General features: G+C 37.8%; 1 pseudogene; it reads left to right on the top strand.

The window, feature by feature from the left end:
• The first annotated feature begins 15,158 nt into the window (after nt 1–15,158).
• LOC100618814 (THO complex subunit 7 homolog) lies at nt 15,159–18,112 on the top strand (annotated as a pseudogene).
• The last annotated feature ends 2,200 nt before the right edge of the window (nt 18,113–20,312 follow it).

A 20,312-nucleotide genomic window follows, 5' to 3' on the forward strand; every position in this document is an offset into this window, starting at 1 on the left:
TCGGGAAATAGCTGGTAATGAGGCTGGAAAAAAAAAGACTAGAGCCCAATTGTGGAACTGAATGCCAGGCCAAAGCATGTGGCCTTTATTTTATTGTAACAGGGAAATTATGAAGGGTTCTAAGACCAGTAACATGATCAGATCCATACTTAGAAAAATTAATCAAACAATAATAAGCAGGATGGATTTCAAAGCCTTCGAGATGACATTTTGAATTTTATATGAAAGTTGTTGCTTGGAGGAGCCTAGGTATGATCTTATGAGAGCCTGAGCTCAGGCGGGAAGGCAGCAGAAATGTATGGATGCAGTCAAGGGATACCATGGTCATAAATCAACAGGAGCTGATAACTTTTTGACAAATAGAAATAATGATGATAACAATAGCAAGCATTTATATGATACTTTAAGATCTGAAAAGCACTGTCCATATGCTGTCTTATTTTATCCTTACAACAACTCTGGGACATAGGTGCTATTATTATTCCCATTTTCTAAATAAAGAAACTGAGGCAGAGGAAAATGAACTTTTCCTGCCCAAGATCACCCAGCTCAACTAGTGATTGTCTGAGGTAGGATTGGAGCTCAACTGATTCCAAATCTAGTGTCTTATTCATTGTGCCATCTAGCTTCCTCTGAAGACAGTGGAGAGAGGGAGGGTGGAAAAATCTAGGAGGAAAGGGGATGATTGAGGAGGTAATTAAGGAGCATTCCCCAAGAACAAGAAAGAATTAGACCTGGGCACTGGTCTCAGAGGGGTGAGCCTTGGAAACAATGAGGGATGCTCTCTTCTGATAATAGAGGGAAAGAAAAGAGACCTAGCGAGACAAACATTCAGAAGTAGTGAGAAGCTCACACCTAATGGCATCAGGAAGAGAAGACTTGGGAAGCAATGTCATCTAACTAAAATAAGGCTGACATAGGGAAGATTAAGAACTTTAATAGAAAAGTGGATTTTTGGAAAACACACTAGTAAATCTAATCAAAGCATCATTGAGTAGAAATTAGATATTGTTGTTGTGGCTGTTGTTCAGGCATTTCCATTGTGTCCAACTCTTTGTAACACTCTTTGGGATTTCCTTGGCAAAAATACCGGAGAGTTTGCCATTATCATCTCCAGCTCATTTCACAGATGAAGAAATGAGGCAAACAGGGTTAAGTGGCTTGCCCAGGGTCACACAGCTAGTAAGTATCTGAGGTCATATTTGAATTCAGGAAGATGAATCTTTTTATTATTTTTTTCACCTAGCTGCCCAGGAATTAGAGATTAGAGGTATGAAATCAAAGGATAAGCTTACAGAGCTGATGATATTCCCACACATATGCAGAAATAGTTCTTGAAAATGTTTAATAAGACTATGTTCTGACACTATCCACAGAAAAAATGTGATGCTAATTAGCTATCTGAAGAGCCTGTCAATTTCAGATGACAGTAATGTGTATCTACATGTAATTTACAAAGTTATGTAAAATATTTTAACAAAAATTATAAAATTGTACTGTCAAAAGAATTCAGCACATAGTTTAAGGAAAAAATTAGAGTTAGGACAGCTAGGTAGCTCAGTAGATAAAGCACCAAGCCTGAAGATAAGAAGTGCTGGATTCAAATGTGACCTCAGACACTTCTTAGCTATGTGACCCTGGGCAAGTCACTTAATCCCAATTGCCGAGCCCTTACTGTTCCTCTGCCTTGCAAACAATACTTAGTATCAATTCAAGACAGAAAGTAAGGGTTTTAAAAAACATAATAAACACCACAAAGCATAGTGCATTCTTTATCACAAAGTGAAATAGCTAATTATTGATTGATATCTATCAATCAATCAATAAGCATTTACTAAACTCCTATTATGAGCCAAGCTTTGTGCTTGGTGACTGGAATACAAGTACAAAGAATGAAGCTATCTCTGCTCTCCAGGGCTTATACAGCCTCCTGCTTACTATATAGAAATGGATCATTTCACAAGCTTCTGCTACCCCTCCAGGAGCTCCATGGGGAGACTTTGCATCCCCAGCAGCCAGAGTGACTTCAGTGCCTGAAGCAGAGGACCCCTGGCACTGGAGTGAACTAGCACTTTTACTGCTGCCACTTGTCAGGTCCAGGGAGTCACATTGCATCATGTCAATTTACATAAGGGACAACTCTCTCTTCTATGCCACATCTTTCTATATTTCCTGTTAGACGTGCCCATCATCCCAGTAGAAGAAAAATTGGATAACTGTATCATTCTTTGAAATGTTTATATATGAGAGTAGTAGTTCCATTTCAAAATTCATATTTCTGGTGTCTCTGTCTTTCGGTTTGAAACACAGGCAATAAAAGAGAAAGGGAAACTTCAGCCCCACTAAGAATGCCAAATAAGTAGCACCAAAAGTCAATAGTTTGTTGTTGTTGTTTTGCCACAGTCTCCTAATGCATGCGTGTATGTGCCCAAAGAGACATGCTATCATGAGAACATGCATCGAAGAGCCATTTCTATTCTGGACCCCTCACACCACTTGTGAGGTTTGAAAGGACGTGAAAACCCCTGCAAACTGAAGCTGCTATTCCTGTAGCTTACTAGGAGACTCTCCAGTAGATGGATCAAACCTGAAAGAAGCACCAAGACAATCAGTAACTCCACTGCAGATTCAATTGATGTATTGATTTTTTTCTAAGCAGCAGAAGCAAAGTTGAGGCGACATGGGAAAGTTGGCAGAACTTTTACACCTCATCAATAAAGGACGCTTAGCTCCAGTGGTTAGAGGGAATCAGTCAACTGGTTATGGATCCATTTCTCCCTTGGCTTAAATGATGGAGTGCTAACAACTCGGCCTGGAGCACAGTTGAATGTGTTCCTATTGCTTGGTTTAACAGGGACATTTAACTACTTGTGTCCTTACTCCTGGGGTTGGGGAAAAACTCATATATACAAGTCCAATGCTTTAAAATGAATTTGCCATTCCCTGATAAGGGATACAAAGGTAAATATATTTCTATTGTGGATTTATTTTTTCTCTCTTTTCTACCATTAGAAAAAGTCTTAAAAAGATATGGAATACTTTCCTTTTTCTTTTCCACTATTCCTTTGAAACAATACAAAATTCACTTCCAAGAAGCCTTCCCTCATTACCAAACATTTAAGTGCCCACTACATGACAGACACTGTGCTAGTGCTAGGGATCCAAAAGACAAGAGTGAAACAATGCCTACCCATAAGTAAACACCATTTAATCAAATTCTGTTGATACAATTGACATTGATAATTCTCTGCTATGGAAAACCTTGGAATTTGCAGAGTTGAGATTTTCAGTGTCTTATTCAAAGAACAACAAGGAGCCCAATGTTACTGGATAGAAAGGTGGAGGGAGAGGTTCTAGAATGAACGGTTGACAGAGAGGGCATATGGTATAAACAGAGTGTGGAGCTAGATTATATTGGGCTTAGAACACCATATACCTCTGAGTGGAAGTCAACAGAGAGCTAGATACCACGAAGACTGATGAAATATCCAAATGCAATAGTATAAAGAGAGAAGAAATGAGAACCCAGTATAGAGCTGTTATCTTCCTTCAGCTAGTGACCCTTCAGCTAGTGACGAGATCAAAGAATTTTTTATCAAAAACTTTTAATCAATTTATAAGCATTTTTCTTCTCTTCATACCATTCTTCCCCAATTAAAAAAGAAAAGAAAAGGGGAATCCAAGGTCATGTTTGTTTCCATATCTATACTGAAGCTAAACAAATTCTCACATTGGCTATATCCAAAAATGTCTCATTCTGCATCTTGAATTTATCATGAGTAACATTTCTTCATTAGTCTTTTTGAATCACAATTGATTCAATTAGACCAAAGGATATAGATATTCTAGGCACTTCTCAATCACCCTGAAAAATACATTTTCATCTTACCCTACAAAATATCTGACAGACACAAAATCTTACTAGACCACTGAAGATAAGAGCAGAGGACTGGTGGGTATAACATACTAAGTTCTTAAAACTGCTAGATCAGTCAGTTTATCAGGTAGTTTTCTCTAGATTAAGTGAGGAATAAAAAGCAAAATAAAGAGCACTGGGTATTGGGAGGGAGGTAGAGTGTCAATTTTGCTAAGGTCTGTCCTGAGTGGGATCATCTAGGAACTCCATTCCCCCTAACCCTAAGAGATGGACTATCATTTCTTACATCCATCTTCAAATTTGGCTAACACCTGCCTTACAAGGAATGAAAGGGGAGAAGGATGATGATTAATGATTTGTCCAACTGCACCAAGGGGAAAAATTTTTATTTGACCACTAGTGCCATTCACTAATGGCCTAGAGCTTAAGATTGGATGACTCCTCATTAGTGCATGACTATATTGCAGAAGTTATTGCTGGCCAGCTGATTATAAAATCATAAAGAGTAAGTAATTATCACAGTAGTTTTACATAAAGTAAATTATAGTGCCGCCACTTTGTCAGAACTGCAATTTCATGGGATCACAGTCATGCATTGATGTAGTTAGAAGAAGCTGTTAATCTGTTATTTGAATTAAAACCCTTGTCTCTGGCCAGTTATCTCACTCAGTTAAAGCTCGTGCTAATGAGACTACACTCATGAGTTTGACCTGACGTCACAAACCAATATAGTTTTGTGTTCTGTAACCACAGAGAGTGCATCTAATCCTGACTGTCATTTTATGAATGTACCACAGACTGATCCTCTTACTTAGGTTTAAAAGATCTTGAATTTCATTTGGTGTAGTGGATGCTCTTTTGAGTAGCATAGATGGACTGAGTCTCTATAACTGAGCATAGATAGATAGACAGACAGATAGACAGATAGATAGACAGATAGAGATAGATAGATAGATAGATAGATAGATAGATAGATAGATAGATAGATAGACAGACAGAAAGGCAGGCAGGCAGACAGAGAGATAGATAGATAGATAGAGAGAGAGAGAGAGAGAGAGAGAGAGATATGAACATATACACATAGGAAGTCAATATAGATATACACATATGTACATATACATGTATCATTATATATTTATATATGTTTAACTATTGTTCTCTATAGATCACTGTATATTGATATACAGCTATGTTTTTATATGTGTATAAAGTTTTATATCTAAATTTAGATACAGATGCAAATGGGAACAAATACAGAAATAGAGATAGAGATGATAGAGAGGTGGGGTAAAAGGAAGGGTTGATAGAGATAAAAATTGAGATAAAGATAGAGATATAAAAAGATATGACCAGTGGCCATCATTCTAATGATGTCTGTGAATATAGTGAGAACTATCTATCACATTGTTAAGCCTATATTCAAGATCTTTTCACTTTGACAGGATCAGTCATAGTTTGTGGTCTACTAGCACATATTTCGAAACCACAGAGTCAACTTCATACCATGATTATTAGTAGAGTAGGTCTTAATTAGGATGACTGAATCCCTAATTAGCCTTGGTAACTGAATGCTATTAATCCCAAAGGGCTCCAAGGAAAAAGTATAAATAGTGAAATACAACCCATTCACATTCTTACATTTTAAAGAAACTCCACAAATTGTCAAAGTTGATATGCCAATGTTGCCAAAGAAGAATTGAGTTTGCACATAAAATACAAACATAATTAAGAAAGGCTTCCCTGGATCACTTATATATTTTATAGTGAACTATATCTTCAAGTTACCCAGTTGCTGACATCATTCATCAGTTCTGTCTTCCAAAGAAAGAACAAATATTCAATCATATTTGTCAATATTCAAATTGATTTAATTAATAATTCTTGAACACTTAGCCTGTCCAATTATGGTTTTATGAATTTAAAGAATTTGTATACAAACAATACTCATTAGTTCTCCAGAGATGAAAAAGAAGAAATATATTCAAGTTAAAATAAGAGAAATTTATATTGGATCTAGGAAAGAACTTCCTGCCATAAAAAAACAATAGAATGGGGATTGGCTACTGAAAAATACATTATATTGTACTCAAGAGGGTATTGTACCTGGAGTAAGAAAGACCTTCAAATCTTATAAGGTTTGTGACCCTGGGAAAATCATTTACCTTCTCTGGGTCTTGGTTTCCTTATCTATAAAATGAGGGAGTTTGATTCATTGATCTCTAAAGTCTCTTCTAAATTTAAATCTATAACCCTGTGACCCCAGATTTCTTCCAGGAAAGACTAAAAATCATCTATCTTGAATAGTTTAAAGAAACTGTTTCCTGGAACAGGGGAATGGATGGAATGACCTTTGAAAAATCTTTCCTTTATCAAGAATTCTAGAATTTTGTGATAACTTAATGTGGAAACATGGCCTATCCAGTTAACTTCTCACCCAGTTGTAATTGTGGGAGCAAAATTCTGAATAAAAGAAGTAAAACGTGAATGTTTATTGTGCAAACAAAATTGTGCTGAACATTTTGAGGAACAGAAAGTATCAAAAATAATCACTGTTCCCAAGAAGCTTACAGGCTATTTAGTAAAATAAGACATATATATGAAAAAATAATTAACTTTTCAAGGCAGTATATGGATTAAATGTTAGGAACATTCAAAGACAGGAAAGTTCACCATGGTCTACAATTACCCATAAAGATTCATAGAGAAACTGGAATTGAACTAGACATTCAAAGTGAAGTAAAATTTCTGTAGCAGAGATGGGAAAGGATAGGAAGGAAGAAGAGAGGAATTCCAGAGAAGGAACATGCCCTTTGAGAGGTTGGACCAAAAACAAACAAATAAACAAATAAATAAATAGATAGATAAACAAATAAATAAATAAATAAAACTACACAAACTAATGCACTATGGACTGCAAGATTTCCAGCTGTAGAAGCATACTGTCAAATAAAAGATGATGAACCAGGAATTAGGGCTTGAATTCTGACTTTGACACTTAAAATAGGAATGGCCTAAACAGTAATTTCTTCATTTATTAAAAAAAAAAAGGACAATTCTATTTTGACTCCCAACATCATAGATTTATGGTGAAGAAAACAATCCATAATCCTTAAAGGATAAGAACCAGACCTACAATTTCACTGATACAGGGAACTTTAGATGAAGAAACCCTAAGGGCTAGTATTTCCTTTTTGTAATAAATATCCTTTGGGAGTTGCCTGGAACACTAAAATATTTAGTGACATATCAGGAGAACATAGCCAGAATGTATTAGAGGCTAGTCTTGAACCCAGGTCTTCTCTCAACTCTGAGTCTAATTATACACACACTGACTGTGCCATGCTGCCTCTATATGTTCTTAAAGAAGCATATAAATCAAGTCCTGTGTTCAAATTTGAATTTGGACACTTGTTAGCTATGTGTCCCTCTGAAAGTCATTTAACTTCAATTGCCAAGTCCTTGCCACTCTTCTGCTTTGGAACCAATACTTAATATCGATTCTGAGGCAGAAGGTAAGGATTTTTTTAATAAAGAAAGAAGCATGTAAATATGATTTATTATTACTATCATCCAGTGGGAGAAAGTGCATATATTTTCTCTGTCAAATCATTTCCGGTAACTCTAGAAGAGAAAAAAAAATCTGCTTCTAAACACAGCAGTAGGCATGTATAATAAGGAAACTCAAATATCTGGTTTCTGGTGGCCAATACATAATGGGGTAAACACAGGCAAATGGGTCACAGGCTAGTCACAGCATGAATTACTCTGCCCAGCGAAGCTGAAGGAGACCTAGACACACTTAAGAAATATCGAGGCATGATAAAAAGTGCTTTATACCAAATTACTTTTTATTCCTCACTTAATAAAAATGTCTTGGGTTGTCTTTGGTTATTGCAGCTAAGCTCATGATTCATAGATCATAAATGTATGCAAAAAGCAAATTCTCTGATGGCTTCCCAGGTATTATAAAGCTTTGGAAGAATGAAAAGCTATTCAGTGGGATTGACATACCCACTTGCCAGTGGTGTGCTATATACATGGAAGCCAAGGAGTAGGTACAATAATAAAAGGTGGCATTTTTATAGCACCTTAAAGTTTGCAAAGTGATTTAAAACCATCTCCCTTTATCCTGACAATAAACCTTGGAGAAAAGTACTATTATTAGCCCCATTTTACAGATACGTGGGAAGTTCAAGGACTTGTTTAATGGAAGTTAAGTGGCTTGCCCAAGGTCACACAGCCCAAGAATCAAAGGCAAGACTCAAACCTAGATCTTCCAACTCTGAAGCTTTTTCTATCTGCTCTAGAATACTGCCTCTCTACTATATATATATACATATATATATATATGTATATATATATATATAGTAAATACAAAAGAATTTTGTGGAGAAGAGGAACAGTAACAACTTAGGAGATCGTTCGTCGATACTATGAGTCATCCCACTTACTGTACTTACTGGAGACAAACTCATCAAGCACAACACTGACACCTCATTATTGTGGGAGTGGGGCAGACATTCTGAGTTCTCGAAGACAAAGGCAGAAGAATTTAAGTTCTAGCTGATGCCACAGTGCCATAAACAATTTTACAGTCATTTTTAATAGCTTGACTTTAAAGGAAACCTAATCCATTTGGCAGATGAGAAAGTTAAGGCTCTGAGAAATGAAGCCACTTTCTTAGAGTCACACAGCTAGCAAGAGAAAAGGCTAAAACTAGAACCCATGACTAGTTCTCACTACTAATAAGCTTTTCATTATACTTCAATTAAAAACTGGTAAATACAAATTCTTCATATCTATGTCTATATTCACATACATATATCACTGAATCAAAACCAATTCAAAAGACTTCCTGGCTTCTATTCCTTCTTCCATGTATAGGTCTTCCTATGGAATATGCCACTTCCATCTAAAACAAATTCCTGATAGCTCCTGGTGCCCAACATCTCCCGCACTTGTTACTGGAAGCTGGATTCTATGAAATCATAATATCTTTAAAAGTTGAAAGACAAGGGGCAGATGAGTGGCTCAGTGGACAGAGAGCCAGGGTTCGAATGTGACTTCACATACTTCCTAGCTGTGTAACCCTGAACAAGCTACTTAACTGTAGTTTCCTCACCCTTTCTGCTCTTCTGCCTTGGCACCTGATACTTGGTATCAATTCAAAGACAGAAAGTAAGAGTTTAAGGGGAAAAGTTTATACGCATGTTGAGTCTGAAGCTATAGTAGGATATCCATGGGGAAATGTTTTATCTTGAGATCACAGATCTAGAATTGGTAGTGATCTTAAATACCATTTATCCCAATCATATTATTTTACAGATGAGGAAACTGAGGCCCAGAGAGATTAAATGATTTGCCTAATTACACAGAAAACACATATCGGAGTAGGAATTTCAACCTAGATAGAAATCCTTTCATTTAAGAGTCAAAGCTTTTCCTTTCTCATCTTCCAATAGGCAGCTGGATATGAGAACCTGGACTCAGAAGTAAACAGATACTGATGATACATATTTGAAAGTAATGCATGGATGTGATAACTAATATCTTAAAAAAAAACATTATTTTATTTGGTCATTTTCAAGCATTATTCATTGGAGACAAAGATCATTTTCTTCCCCCCCGACCCCACCTATCCCATAACCAATGCACAATTCCACTGGGTATCACATGTGTTCTTGATTCGAATCCATTTCTGTGTTGTGGGTATTTGTATTAGAATGGTCATTTAGAGTCTCTCCTCAGACATATCCCTTCAACCCCTGTAGTCAAGCAGCTGCTTTTCCTCAGTGTTTTTACTACTAAAGTTTGTCCTCTGCTTGTGGATAGTGTTTTTTCTCCTAGATCCCTGCAGATTGTTCAGGGACATTGCATTGACACTAATGGAGAAGTCCATCACCTTCGATTGTACCACAGTGTGTCAGTCTCTGTGTACAATGTTCTCCTGGTTCTGCTCCTCTCGCTCTGCATCACTTCCTGGAGGTCCTTCCAGTCTCCATGGAATTCCTCCACTTTATTATTCCTTTTAGCTGTGAAAGGAAACAAAACTGATAGTTTGTGGGGGAAGGGGCCAACTGGGAGTGGCAGTGGGGTCTTGTGACTAGCACTTGCTTCCTGCCATGTGGGTCTCGCTTCCAGGTATTGGAGGGGAGAGGAGCTTGTTCAGCCCAGTCTGGAGTGGCATGCTCTTCTTGGTTCAGCCTGAAGACACAGGCTTCTGAAGGTTAGAATTGTTCTTGTTTGCTTTCTGTCTATTGCTAAGATTCTGAATTAGAACAACGAGAGTAGACGGGAGTGGGACAAACCCTCCGCCAGCCTCTGGGGCCTGGCCTCAGGTCTGAAACTGAGAAAAGCTCCAATCCCAACTAGTTATTAAACTTTATATTATTTAAATTCGCAGTCAGATAAGTGGACTATCATTTCTGGCCATAGAGGGAGCTGAACTTCAGTTTCAGTCATTTAAAGATAAACCGTCCTCATTGGACCCCTGCTGTTTCCTCTCAGCAGGGGGCATCTCCCTCCCTTGCCTCTCCAAGCAATATACCCTCTCTCCCCTCAACTACTCCATAACCATACAAACCTCCTTTTATCTCCCTTTTTCCCAATCCCATTCCCTTTCCCAATAAATATTACATAGCACAATAGTAGTACATCACCAACAGATACCACAACTTGTTCAACCATTCCCCAATTGAAGGGCAGCCCCTCATTTTCCAATTTTTGGCCACCACAAAGAGTGCAGCTATGAATATTCTTGTACAAGTCTTTTTCCTTATTATCTCTTTGGGGTACAAACCCAGCAGTGCTATGGCTGGATCAAAGGGCAGACAGTCTTTTATCACCCTTTGGGCATAGTTCCAAATTGCCCTCCAGAATGGTTGGATCAGTTCACAGCTCCACCAGCAATGAATTAGTGTCCCCACTTTGCCACATCCCCTCCAGTATTCATTACTTTCCATAGCTGTCATGTTAGCCAATCTGCTAGGTGTTAAGTGATACCTCAGAGTTGTTTTGATTTGCATCTCTCTGATTATAGGAGATTTAAAACACTTTCCTATGTGCCTATTAATAGTTTTGATATCTTTAGCTGAAAACTGCCTATTCATGCCCCTTGCCCATTTATCAATTGGAGAATGGCTTGATTTTGTGTGCAATTGACTTAGCTCTTTGTAAATTTAAGTGATTAGACCTTTGTCAGAGGTTTTTGTTATAAAGATTGTTTCCCCATTTGTTACTTCCCTTCTAATTTTGGTTACATTGGTTTTGTTTGTACAAAACATTTTTAATTTGATATAATCAAAATTATTATTATTTATTTATTTACATTTAGTGACTTTTTCTAAGTCTTGCTTAGTTTTAAAATCTTTCCCTTCCCAAAGGTCTGACATGTAGACTATTTTGTGTTCACCTAATTTACTTATAGTTTCCTTCTTTATGTTCAAGTCATTCACCGATTTTGAATTTATCTTAGTGTAGGGTATGAGGTGTTGATCTAAACCTAATCTCTCCCACACTGTCTTCCAATTTTCCAAGCAGTTTTTTATCAAATAGTGGATTTTTGTTCCAAAAGCTGGTATCTTTGGGTTTATCATATACTGTCTTGCTGAGGTCACTTACCCCAAGTCTATTCCACTGATTCTCCTTTCTGTCTCTTAGCCAGTCCCAAATTGTTTTGATGACCGCTGCTTTATAATATAGTTTGAGATCTGGAACTGCAAGGCCCCCTTCCATTGTTTTTTTTTTCATTATTGCCCTGGATATCCTGAATCCTTTGTTCTTCCAAATGAACTTTGTTATGTTTTTTTCTAAATCAGTAAAAACAAAAAAAATTTGGAAGTTCAATGGGTATGGCCCTAAATCAATAAATAAGTTTGGGTAGGATGGTCATTTTTATTATATTGGCTCATCCTACCCATGAGCAGTTAATGTTTTTCAAATTGGTCAAGTCTAGTTTTAGTTGTGTGGAGAGTGTTTTGTAATTTTGTTCATGTAGTTCCTGTGTTTGTCTCAGGAGATAGATTCCTAGGTATTTTATTTTGTCTAAGGTGATTTTGAATGGGATTTCTTTTTCTAGTTCTTGCTGCTGAGCTGTGTTGTAAATATACAGAAATGCTGATGACTTATGTGGGTTTATTTTGTATCCTGCAACTTCTCTAAAGTTGTTGATTATTTCGATTAGCTTTTTGGTTGAATCTCTAGGATTCTTTAAGTAGACCATCATGTCCTCTGCAAAGAGTGATAACTTGGTCTCCTCCTTGTCTATTTTAATGCCTTCAATTTCTTTTACTTCTCTAATTGCTAATGCTAGTGTCTAGTACAATGTCAAATAATAGAGGTGATAATGGACATCCTTGTTTCACTCCTGATCTTATTGGGAATGCATCTAGTTTATCCCCATTGCAGATGATATTAGCTGATGGTTTTAGATATATACTGTTTATTATTTTTAGGAACGGCCCTTCTATTCCTATGCTTTCTAGTGTTTTTAGTATCCTTTAATTCTAACCTTGTGAGTATCAACCCGCCTCATATGTGTTTCTTAAAGACAACATAAGGTAAGGTTTGGGGTTCTAATCCAATCTGCTATTTGTCTACATTTTATGGGTGAGTTCATTCCATTCACATTCAAAGTTATGATTGTCACTTGTGGATTCCCTAGCATTTTGATATCCTTTCCTAATTCTGACCTTTCTTCTTTAGCTATAACCTTTTAAACCAGTGGTTTACTTTAGATCAATCCCCCTTGTCCCCTCCCTTGATATGCTTCCCTCTCTGTCCCCTCCCTTTTTTTGTTCCCTTACCCTACCCCCTTCTCCTTCCCTCCCTTTTTATTCCCCCCCTAATTTCCCCTTTTCTCTTGCCCTAATGGATAAGATAGAATTCAGGATCCCAATGGATCTAGATGTTCTTCCCTCTCAGAATTGATTTCACTGAGAGTAAGGTTTAAGTAATACCACTTCACGCTCTCTTCCTCTCCTTCTCATCTGAGAATTCTTCCCCTCCCCTTCCCATGTGTATCTTTGGGTGGGAAGGATTATTCTAGTTAGTTCCCCCCCCCCATTTCTTGAAGTAAATCTTAGTATCCTCAATGATTCCTCTCCTCCCTTTTTCTTTCTTTCCCCCCCTTTCACCAAATCGTCTTGATGTCCCAATCTTTCCCTATGCGTGATTCTTCTAACTAATCTTATGATGTATACAATTTTTGAGAGTTACACTTTACATTTTCCCCACATATTAATATATATAATTTGATACAAATGAAGTTCTTATAGAAGAGAGTTTGACTTAAAAAAAAGATAAGATTTTTCTCCTTTTCCCTTTCTTTCATATTTACCTTTTCATGTTTCTCTTGCTCTCTATGATTGGATGTCGGATTTTCCATTAAGTTCTGATCTTTTCTTAGCAAATACTTGGAAATCTTCTATTTTTGTTGAATGCCCATTCTTTCCCCTGGAAGTATATAGTCAGTTTTGATAGGTAGTTGATTCTTGGTTGGAGACTCAGTTCTCTTGCCTTTCTAAATATCGTGTTCCATGCTTTGCAGTCTCTTAGCGTGTTTGCTGGTAAGTTGTGTGTGATCCTTATGGGGGCCCCTATATATCTGAAGCTCCTCTTCTTGGCTTCTTGTAAGATTTTCTCCTTAGCTTGGAAGCTCTTGAATTTGGCAATTACATTCCTGGGGGTTGTCTTTTGAGGATTTAGTATAGAGGGTGTTCTATGAACCCTTTCTATTTTTATTTTGCCCCCTTGCTTGAGAACATTGGGGTAATTCTCTTCTATAATTTCCTGTAGAATGGCATTGAGGTTTTTGTTTATCTCTGGTTTTTCGGCCAGACCAATGATCCTCAAGTTGTCTCTCCTTCCTTTGTTTTCCTGGTCTGTCACCTTGTCAGTGAGATATTTTATATTTTCTTCTAATTAATTAATTTTTTGGCTTTGCTTTATTAATTCTTGCTGTTTTGCAAGCTCACTGTCTTCCAGTTACTTAATTCTGGTCTTTAGGGACTGGTTTTGCTTTTCATCTTGGTCTACCCTTCTGTTAGATGCTTCCAGCTCTTTCTCCAATTGTGAAGTCTTGTCTGTCAGGCTGCTGACCTCTTTATGGTTTTTTTTCCCATTTTTCTTGCCAGAAGGTTTCCATCTTTTGGATAAGCTCCAATTTGAGTTCTTCCAGAGCTTGTGGATATTTTCCATTTTGGGGGGAATGTTTTGATTTTGTTTGAATTTCATCCTCTTTTTCTTCTTTTCCTTAGGTATTCCCACCATAAAAGTTTTCAAGAGTCACTTTTTTTCCCTTTCTTCTTGGAGGCTTGATTTTGGGCTGTGTGAGCCATCCCTTCAGTGTTTTGTTTTGTTTTTTACCCTTTCCTTTTTGGTCCGAGGTCTGGGTGATATGGGCGGGTTTTCTATGGATTTAGGTTGCCTCAGACTAGTTCTTCCCAGCCTCCGTGGTTTGTTCGCGTGCCTGCCCCCGTGCTCAGTAAGCCCGCCCCCATGCTCTGTGGTCTCTTCTCACTGGTGCACAGGAATCTCCTGTAAAACTGTTCTGAGAGGTGGATCTCTTGTATTTCCTGTCGGTTTCCAGGGAGCCTGGCATGCCCCCCCCCAATACAGCAAGGGGTGATGCTTTGGCCTTAGGCAGTTTTTACAGATTCTCAAGACTCCACCTGTTCACAGTTTCCAGGGGCCCCACAGTCTGGCACTCTGTAGTGTGCAGGGTTCTCCCGTGAAACCACCCTGAGAGGTCATTCCCTAACAGTCATTAGATCCCAAGGACCCTGGTGTGCCCCCCCAGACAGAGACATTCCTCACTCACTCGCTGTCCTGGTGAGCGCTCTGATCCCCTACTCTGGTTCCCTGGGGGAGGGGCGGGGGGAGGGCAGCTCAGTTCACATTTTTGTGCAAGCTTTTCCTCCTTCTTCTTCTGGCAATGTTCAAACCCCATGTACCTTCATTTCTGTGGTGTACTGGAGAGTCCCTCCATTCTTCCAAAGATGATTTTTATGCTCTTTTGAAGTAGTCTATTTCGTTCAGTGCTGGGGAGAGGAAGTGATTCATGTCTAGATTGCAGCCATGTTTACCTGGAAGTTGATAGCTAATATCTTAAGAGTGAATGAGGGAGAATGAAAATAGAATAAAGATTGGCTCAGTGCTCCAAGCAGGTTAACAATTCCATCCTGACAAGTTAAGCAAGGCATAGCTCCCATGACTGTTTGCTTGGCTGCATTTTGGAACTCCATCTGAACTGCTGCCACAGAGTGGCACAATGTGGGCTACGATGGCAGATGAAGTTATAAGGAAATGTCTCTTAATTGATGGTGATTAAGGTGATAGTGATTGGAGAATCAACCTGTTCATGAAGAGTTTCATTAAATGGTGCAATGCTGGGTCTTGGGAAGAAGGATAGAGTCAATTCCAGCACATGATGAGTAAATTGTCTCAGTGTGAATTTTTAGGAGAAAAACCCTGCTTGTATATAATATGAATCTCAGAGAAATGGACAACAATGAAAAAATATACAAAGGTGTAGGGAAAAGCATAGTTGGGACAAAAAGCAGATCCTTCAAGCAAAATAAACACAAAAAACAATTGCCAGCAAGATGATACTTTGTCAGTAGTCACAGCCCCATAATAGACAGGCATAAAATTTTAAAGGAACTAGATCCTTTGGGGAAAGAACTGTACCTTTTTCACATGAAAGAAAATGTTGAAGATCAGCTGCTATTAAGGTGAAAGCAATTCCATGTTCTTAGGACTATCCACGAACTTTAGCAAACATTAGAAAATAATGAAAAACTCAGAAGTAAAAGAGGACTACAAGGCAGATATGGAAACAGAGACTAAACAACAGGAAAGGCAAGTGTCACCTCTACGAAGACACCAAATATTTGTCTTAATTTCCTTCATATGGCTAAGCATATATGTTCAATTCACGTAATAAGGATTAAAGTTGGAATTCAAATTCCACTGTTCTGCCTCCATATCCCGTCAAAGAAATAGGTAATAACTGGAAAATAAATACAAAGCAAGACATCAGGTTTAAAATAACACAGAGACATCTCCAATTTACAAATAAGTGCTATGTAGAAAATGCACAGTTTCAGAGGAGCACATTTTTACTCTGGACTATGGAGCTATAAGTAAAATTTATACACACACACACATACATACACACACATATAGCAGAGGAAAGGTTACCTTTGTGTCTGCTATATGTTCAATGTAAATATCTCTTTCAAAAAGATAATAATGTTCATTGATTAAATTTAATTGGGTGCTAGTCATTAGTGGCTAATAGTAAGGAAAATGCACTGGAATTTGAACTCAAACTTACAGTATTAAAGAAAACGATATCACAATTCCTCAAGTTATCCCTAGATTCCTGACAGAGGTATAGCTATTCCTGCTCTGGATAAGTGAGGCCAAAGAAATCACTCCCCATTTACCCATATACATATCAACATCTCTGTCTCCCTCTGTCTCTCTGTTTCAGTCTTGCTCTGACTCTTTCTCTCCATATCTATAATAATAATAATAATAATAATAGCTAACATTTACAAGCACCAGCTGGGTCCCAAGAACTATGCTAAGCACTTTACAATAATTATCTCATCTGATAATCACAACAACTTGGGTGAGAGGTACTATTACTATCCCCATTTAAAAATTGGAGAAACTGAGGCAAAGCCACTACCAATGGAGTCTACTGATGGCCTGGGTCTCCAAGATGGGTTCGTACTGGTCTAGCTATTCCCACATCCTGATGGCTTACTCTACTAATCTTTTGAAACTGACAGAGTTATAGCTATCTCCAATCAGCTTCACCATAATCAGAAAGAAGAAAAATGGCAGAGGACTAAAGCACATATTCATAGACTACATGACCTCAGAGATCCATGGTTTTTTCCTTTATGAGATTGTCTCTCTTCTCTGCCTGGAATTCCATCAGGGATGAAGAAACCAGACCTAAAAGAACAGACTCTATTCAACTAGTATCTTTTGAATGAACTCCAATTCTAACTAAATGGAAAAAACCTCCTTTTCATTGGATGGTTAGTAGACTGGGATCAGTTATAGAATGTCTGCATATGCACCAGTTGTAGGAGCAAGGTATTTACATGAAGTATGAATTCATTCATATCTCAAGAAAAGCAAGGTCCCTGGCCTCTTCCACATCAGAAATGGTTGAGGCCAGATTTAAAGCTAGGTCCTTCTGACCCCTAGCATTCTATCCACTATGCTACCCAGGAGTTAGTTTTTAAGTTCATGTCTAAACATACATTGGTGAAAGCTGTTCTAAGTGGAGAAGACAATACGTGTGAAGGAGGCCCAGAAATAAGAGCTAGGAAGATGTGTACAAGGGTCTTCTGAATTCATAGAATTCAAACAATTAAAGGAATTTCAACTTGAAAGTGACCTTAGAGATTAAGTATAACCCACTTATTTTATAAGGAAGAAAACAAATCCTATTGAAGCAATGTATCCAAGGTCATATTGGTAATGTGAGAACTAGGAGTAGAACCACAGCTTTCTACTTACTTATCCTCCACTGCTGAAATACTCTCCCTCCTCCCTACTACCTCTTGGAATCTTTGGTTTCTTTGAAGACTCACTCAACTTACACACCACATTCTTGCATAAGACTTTTACTAATCCTTTTCCCTACTAGGGGTTTGTGTCCCCAAGCTCTCCCCACCAAGGTTACCTTCTGGAGTCAGGATAGAATTAATTATTTATTCTTTGGAACATGCCCAGGAACATACCTATTTGTGAGTGACAGGTGAGACATTTGAAACCTGAATCCTATCATGTGTTACTCAATATTATAGAATTTACCATGTGAGATTAATAGTCCCTTTTATTGGCTTTTGAGCCAGGAAAAAAAAACTGATCATTCAGTGGATATTTTAAGAAAATGTCCCAATTATCAGGCTACTTTTCCAGAAGGATAGGCTCTTTTGAGCTGGTCTTAAAAAGGAGGATAGGTAAAAAAATTTAATTAAAACACACTTTTAACAAGGAATAGGAAAGGGTTGCCTTACTCTCTACCCCATCCTCCATGTAGCTGTACATAAACATCATCTAAAGTCCTTATCTTCCCTAGACAAACCTGAGCCTAGGTTTGGGTTGTCTCTTATGTATTTGTTCTTTTCTCACCATAGACAAATGATTCTCTACCCCAAGATGTACATCTCCAGGCTTGAAGAAAACTTTGTGAAGTACATTCTGTAGAAGGAGAAATGGACTCACTTCTCAAAAGATTTGGCTCAAATTCAATTTAGCCAAGAAATAGCTATGTCACAGTTATATAACACTGAACTTATCTGTGAAGAGGATAGATTAGACCAGTAATGGTGAATCTTTTAGAGACCAAGTGCCCAAACTGCAACCCTCACACTGCATGTGAGTCCCCTGCCTCAACCCAGACAGGGGAGGGAGGAACCACTACCATTGGTCTGCTGGGGAGAGGGGCAGGTCATGTGAGAAATGTTCTTAGGTAGATGTGAGAGGAAGAAGGGAGCAGCGCCCTCCAGCACACATGCCATGTGTTCACCAACACAGGATTAGACAATCTAGAAATAATGCTGAATACAAATTAAAAGACCTGTGTTTGAATTCCAACACTAAAATTTATTTCCTTTGAGACCTTAGACAAGTCCTTTCTTGGTCAAGTTCCTTATATGTAAAATAAAGACTAAGGTCCCTTTCATTTCAAAATTTATGATTATATGAATTTGGGAATTCTTTTCTAGTTCTATCTGGATTCTAAGACTATATGAATATGTATCTGGCTAGATTGAGTGATAAAACATAAATTGCCCCATGTCATAAAAGGACTATATTGGATTGGTGAACAGTCTTATAGCATATAGAGATCCATACTCCAGTGCTTCATTTTGAAGAGTCCAAGAACAAGAAAATGACTTGTGTCTTGGAAATAGGTTTTATTTAAATAAAATGACCAGAGTAAGATTAATACCAATAATATTTTAGACTATGGAGTTTATTTTCTGTGTATAAATTGAGAAGGCTCAGAAAGATTCAAATTCAAAATTGGTTCTTTATCCCTTTTAGGCATATTAACAAAATCTGTGTAAATAGCAATAAATACTTTCCATTTACCTTAAAAAAATTTTTTTATTAGAAGAAAATGAACTGAGAGAATCATCTAGATATTTAACAATGAAAAATCCAGGGACAAATCCTCCACATAGATTTGATTTGAATTGAATCCTTATCCCATAGGGAGCAATTGGAATAAAAGTTATGAATATCATTTTTAAAAGGAAACTGAGGCACAGAGACTTGCTTTAGATCACAAAGCTAGATAGTAGAAGAACTAAGATTAGAAAATAGTCTTCTGGAGCCTAAAATGAAATCAGACCACATATTCTCAGAAAATTATCCTTTTATAATCATTATGAAAGTAGAAGCAGTTAGGTACCACAATGGATAAAATGCCAGGCCTGGAGTTAGGAGTCCTGGGTTCTATTATGGCCTCAGACACTTCCTAGCTCTGTGACTCTGGGCAAATCACTTAATCCCAATTGCCTAGCCCTTATTACTGTCTTGGAGCCCCTGCCTTGGAGACAGAACGTAAGAGTTTTAAAAAAAAAAAAAGAAGAAATGGCATTACATAAGCAATACTCATAATGGTTAGAAACATGCCAATGTTTCCTCCAATCCTAAAAAAAAATGTGTATCTTACCTCATCCCTGTTAGCTGTTTTGCTTTACCTTTTCTCCCCTCAGCTAAATTCCATAGAAAAACATCTTTAAAACATGAGCAATAAGATAGAAGGCTAAGCATTTCTTTTCATTACTGATGACCTCTCAAACCTTTACAAAACAGAAATCGTACACTAACAATGAAGCAACTTCTGCTCTCTCCATGGTGTAGAACAATCAGAATTCCAAAGAAAGTTCAAAAAATGAAAAACCCAATGATTTATGGCTAATTTGAGTTCTTTGAGTACTTCTCCTCTACCTTCCATGCTAGCCACAACAAGGCTTCACTAGCAAACCCTATGACTTGATAGCCTTACAACAAAACCCACTCCCCACAGCCCAGTATCCCCTCCCTTTTTCCAGAACCATGGGGACCCTCAGGCTGCAAAAGTTTGCCTGGCACACAACAGCCAGGCAGCACAGATGCAGTTCTTCCTGAGTAAAAGCCTGTTGGGGGGCCACAGCCCATAGTACCAGTCCTGCAAAACTCTGAACCATTTGTGCTAATGTGGAAGATCCTTGCAACACCAGTTCTGGAAACTTCTGAACTTCCAGTGCCAAGCTAAAAGCCTAAGAAACAAAGGGAACAGAACAGGGCATCAGGACAGGCCACTATGTTGGCAGGAGACTGTACAGATTTACACTAAGACTGAGGGAAAGAACTCAACATCTAGCTGGGTCAGTTTTGACAACCCAGAAGTGAT

This window comes from Monodelphis domestica, chromosome 4 (genome assembly GCF_027887165.1).
Source record: "Monodelphis domestica isolate mMonDom1 chromosome 4, mMonDom1.pri, whole genome shotgun sequence".
Lineage (NCBI taxonomy): Eukaryota > Metazoa > Chordata > Mammalia > Didelphimorphia > Didelphidae > Monodelphis > Monodelphis domestica.